The sequence below is a fragment of the Schistocerca americana genome, unplaced genomic scaffold (assembly GCF_021461395.2).
Source record: "Schistocerca americana isolate TAMUIC-IGC-003095 unplaced genomic scaffold, iqSchAmer2.1 HiC_scaffold_380, whole genome shotgun sequence".
Lineage (NCBI taxonomy): Eukaryota > Metazoa > Arthropoda > Insecta > Orthoptera > Acrididae > Schistocerca > Schistocerca americana.
This window is the reverse complement of record NW_025726105.1, coordinates 65001-70000: the sequence shown is the minus strand read 5'-3', so window position 1 is coordinate 70000 and position 5000 is coordinate 65001. Positions and strand designations below refer to the sequence as shown.

Genomic DNA, 5000 nt, shown 5'->3' with positions numbered 1-5000 from the left:
AGCCCCCCTGCGTGGGAAGAGTCTTCCTAGGCCATGACCCACCGGAAGGGCGCAGCGTCCCCCACCCCAGACATGTGACGTCAGACTATCGGTATTGACGACTAGACTGATTCCTTATAATCATTTGCCATACACCGGTGGAAGCTGCCGAGACGAGTAACTACATAGCGGGCTCGCCGTGTCACTAATGTACAGAGATACAATAGTTTCGACTGGAACCGGATTAAACGTATACACGGCGCTGATTAGTAATAGATAGAGCCATCAGAATACAGATAATGTATAGACCTGTCCGTATACATGCTGAAAGACTCTGCTCACAATCACACGTCAGCCAGACACTCTTATCACGCACTACTCTCTGCCTGTAACAGGCACACAGACAATATGTAAGCACCAGCATGGAACAACACCCAGTGCATCCTCTCTGCCACATTAGACAATCCACACTATCATAACCAGACCGGGAGGTCCACTCGGAAAACAGAATATCCCACCCTTCCGACAACCACCATTGCTCAGCTAAGCCACCAACACCCACACATGTCCCAGACAGGGGTGCACCCAACATCACAATACTGCCTCCTGTCACACCACACAAACAATGGCAGGAATGAAAGACACAGGTCTGCCACAAGCATGGAATCAGAGCGCCGCCTGTTATGAGCCAAAGGTGCACCCTGACGTGGCAAATCAGATGATGCCGCAGTCATTTACTTACGATAATCACAATCAACAAACCGGGCCCCCCCCCCCCCAAGTGCCTTAACCTAACCCGTATTGTACCTTAACCTAACCCGTATTGTACCTTAACCTAACCCGTATTGTACCTTAACCTAACCCGTATTGTACCTTAACCTAACCCGTATTGTACCTTAACCTAACCCATATTGTACCTTAACCTAACCCATATTGTACCTTAACCTAACCCATATTGTACCTTAACCTAACCCATATTGTACCTTAACCTAACCCATATTGTACCTTAACCTAACCCATATTGTACCTTAACCTAACCCATATTGTACCTTAACCTAACCCATATTGTACCTTAACCTAACCCATATTGTACCTTAACCTAACCCATATTGTACCTTAACCTAACCCATGTTGCGCCTTAACCTAACCCATGTTGCGCCTTAACCTAACCCATGTTGCGCCTTAACCTAACCCATGTTGCGCCTTAACCTAACCCATGTTGCGCCTTAACCTAACCCATGTTGCGCCTTAACCTAACCCATGTTGCGCCTTAACCTAACCCATGTTGCGCCTTAACCTAACCCATGTTGCGCCTTAACCTAACCCATGTTGCGCCTTAACCTAACCCATGTTGCGCCTTAACCTAACCCATGTTGCGCCTTAACCTAACCTATGTTGCGCCTTAACCTAACCTATGTTGCGCCTTAACCTAACCTATGTTGCGCCTTAACCTAACCTATGTTGCGCCTTAACCTAACCTATGTTGCGCCTTAACCTAACCTATGTTGCGCCTTAACCTAACCTATGTTGCGCCGTAACCTAACCTATGTTGCGCCGTAACCTAACCTATGTTGCGCCATAACCTAACCTATGTTGCGCCTTAACCTAACCTATGTTGCGCCTTAACCTAACCTATGTTGCGCCTTAACCTAACCTATGTTGCGCCGTAACCTAACCTATGTTGCGCCTTAACCTAACCTATGTTGCGCCTTAACCTAACCTATGTTGCGCCTTAACCTAACCTATGTTGCGCCTTAACCTAACCTATGTTGCGCCTTAACCTAACCTATGTTGCGCCTTAACCTAACCTATGTTGCGCCTTAACCTAACCTATGTTGCGCCTTAACCTAACCTATGTTGCGCCGTAACCTAACCTATGTTGCGCCTTAACCTAACCTATGTTGCGCCTTAACCTAACCTATGTTGCGCCGTAACCTAACCTATGTTGCGCCTTAACCTAACCTATGTTGCGCCTTAACCTAACCTATGTTGCGCCTTAACCTAACCTATGTTGCGCCTTAACCTAACCTATGTTGCGCCTTAACCTAACCTATGTTGCGCCTTAACCCAACACACGTTGGGCCTTAACCCAACACACGTTGGGCCTTAACCCAACACACGTTGGGCCTTAACCCAACACACGTTGGGCCTTAACCCAACACACGTTGGGCCTTAACCCAACACACGTTGGGCCTTAACCCAACACACGTTGGGCCTTAACCCAACACACGTTGGGCCTTAACCCAACACACGTTGGGCCTTAACCCAACACACGTTGGGCCTTAACCCAACACACGTTGGGCCTTAACCCAACACACGTTGGGCCTTAACCCAACACACGTTGGGCCTTAACCCAACACACGTTGGGCCTTAACCCAACACACGTTGGGCCTTAACCCAACACACGTTGGGCCTTAACCCAACACACGTTGGGCCTTAACCCAACACACGTTGGGCCTTAACCCAACACACGTTGGGCCTTAACCCAACACACGTTGGGCCTTAACCCAACACACGTTGGGCCTTAACCCAACACACGTTGGGCCTTAACCTGCTCTGTAATTGTCATACGACGCGTTAAATTAGTGTAGTGTTGCCTAACTGCAACCCCCGCAATATAGTTTGCTACTCGCACTGCCCGGTCCCCAGAGTATCGCTTCATGTTAAACACCTTGCAGCTATACACTGTAATGCGGATGGCGGCAGGACGTACATGCTCAATGCCCTTCGCAGTTGTTCATTGGCATTCGCATGGCGAAGCACAGCCTACGTTGTGGTACGGCTTGTGGCAACTGTCCGCTGATGTTGTACGTCCAAATCACACACTGTACCGCACATTGGTCCTCATGTACTGAATGATACATCGTGGTACATGTGTGACCGTACCACGACTGCGCCAACAACGGCGAACCATACGGTCCAAATATTGTGCACTCAGCTACGTGTCGTCTCCCTATAAGAGCTGGATTGCAGTATGGTATGCCGTGGATGGCGATCAGCATGAGCCGTCTGTTGATGTAGTGGCGCGTGTTGTCAGACGTAGTCGTCTCTTCTCACACACCGTGATAGCATGGTGCACTGCGTTCCACATCTGCGACATGCGACAGAGGCCGGTTGACAGTCGTTCGCGCAATGGACATCGCATACGTACGGGGGCCACCTTCCACGTGTTCGCGAAGCGTGCACATGTTGTTGCGTGTATGTGGGCAGACATAGTGTGTCGTGACACCTGACACAGGCATGCAACAATCGTTGAATTTGCAAATGGCGATGGACGTCTACGTTTGCTGGTGACGTTACGCAAATGAAGAACTGGTAAACCGTTGTGGTGCGGTTGTTCTCGCTAGAGGTGAATCAGTGATGGCGACGATCGGTTGAGCTACCAACCGGTTGTTTCAGCGATACCCACCATGCCCACGAACGTGAATGGCATGTGGGTGTGAAGCGATACGCGGCGGTGGCTGGGTGGGACCGTCCCCGGCCGGTGAGGGGGGGCCTTCCGGCGTGCTGGCCGCGCGGTGCGTGGGCGCACGCGCTACAGCCGGCTGGTGGGGGCGGCCAGTGGCAGGCGCGCCGGCCGACGGAGGCGGCAGGCGGCGCAGCTGCGCGCCGGCGCACCCTGCACGCGGCGCCGTGCGGCCAAAGTAGGTCCTCGCGGGCCCGGTGCGAAGCGCGGTGGACATCTGCAGTGTGCTGGTCCGATTGAGGACTGTGTGCGCTGAGGATGCGCCGCCGCCCGGCGCTCGGCGCCGCGACGCCGTCTGCTGCTCGGTCGCCTCTGCGGTTCTCGCAGGTGGATTGTATCGCAGCTGTGCGGACGTGTTGGCGCGTGCGCTGTGCTGGGAGAGTTCGCTTCGGCACCCAAGTGGGGCTTTTGTCCTTCTGTGGCGCTGGCGTTGGAGCTGCCGGCCACCGTAGGTGGCGCGTGTTGTCTCCCGCCGGCAATGCCACGACAGCACGCTCCCGGGCCTCTGTCGGCAGCGGCAAGCTCAGTTGGGAGCACGGGTGGTCGCACCTAAAGCGTCTACTCGCCAAACTCCGGGCGATTGCGCCTCTCTCGAACCCGACCAAGTACTTAGGACGGCGCTGCGCGCCGCCGGGACCTGAGAGGGTTTCGAGGTGTATTGTGCAGGGGAGCTCAGCCTCCTCCTGTTTGCAGAATAATTGAGCGGACGCTTGCGTGTTCGCGCGGGCCCCCGGGACACACTCCCGGGCGGCCGGCTGCTCAGCTCTAGTTGACGCAGCTCCCTGGTTGATCCTGCCAGTAGTCATATGCTTGTCTCAAAGATTAAGCCATGCATGTCTCAGTACAAGCCGCATTAAGGTGAAACCGCGAATGGCTCATTAAATCAGTTATGGTTCCTTAGATCGTACCCACGTTACTTGGATAACTGTGGTAATTCTAGAGCTAATACATGCAAACAGAGTCCCGACCAGAGATGGAAGGGACGCTTTTATTAGATCAAAACCAATCGGTCGGCTCGTCCGGTCCGTTTGCCTTGGTGACTCTGAATAACTTTGGGCTGATCGCACGGTCCTCGTACCGGCGACGCATCTTTCAAATGTCTGCCTTATCAACTGTCGATGGTAGGTTCTGCGCCTACCATGGTTGTAACGGGTAACGGGGAATCAGGGTTCGATTCCGGAGAGGGAGCCTGAGAAACGGCTACCACATCCAAGGAAGGCAGCAGGCGCGCAAATTACCCACTCCCGGCACGGGGAGGTAGTGACGAAAAATAACGATACGGGACTCATCCGAGGCCCCGTAATCGGAATGAGTACACTTTAAATCCTTTAACGAGTATCTATTGGAGGGCAAGTCTGGTGCCAGCAGCCGCGGTAATTCCAGCTCCAATAGCGTATATTAAAGTTGTTGCGGTTAAAAAGCTCGTAGTTGGATTTGTGTCCCACGCTGTTGGTTCACCGCCCGTCGGTGTTTAACTGGCATGTATCGTGGGACGTCCTGCCGGTGGGGCGAGCTGAAGGCGTGCGACGCGCCTCGTGCGTGCTCGTGCGTCCCG

At 53.2% G+C, this 5000-nt stretch overlaps 1 non-coding gene across 1 annotated transcript in view; it reads left to right on the top strand.

The window, feature by feature from the left end:
* Positions 1 to 4224: 4224 nt before the first annotated feature.
* The window catches only part of LOC124581900, a 1910-nt gene continuing 1134 nt past the window's right edge, over positions 4225 to 5000 (top strand). Inside the window, exon 1 of the ribosomal RNA XR_006973549.1 lies at positions 4225 to 5000. This exon is cut by the window's right edge and continues 1134 nt beyond it. This is a non-coding gene — a ribosomal RNA (small subunit ribosomal RNA).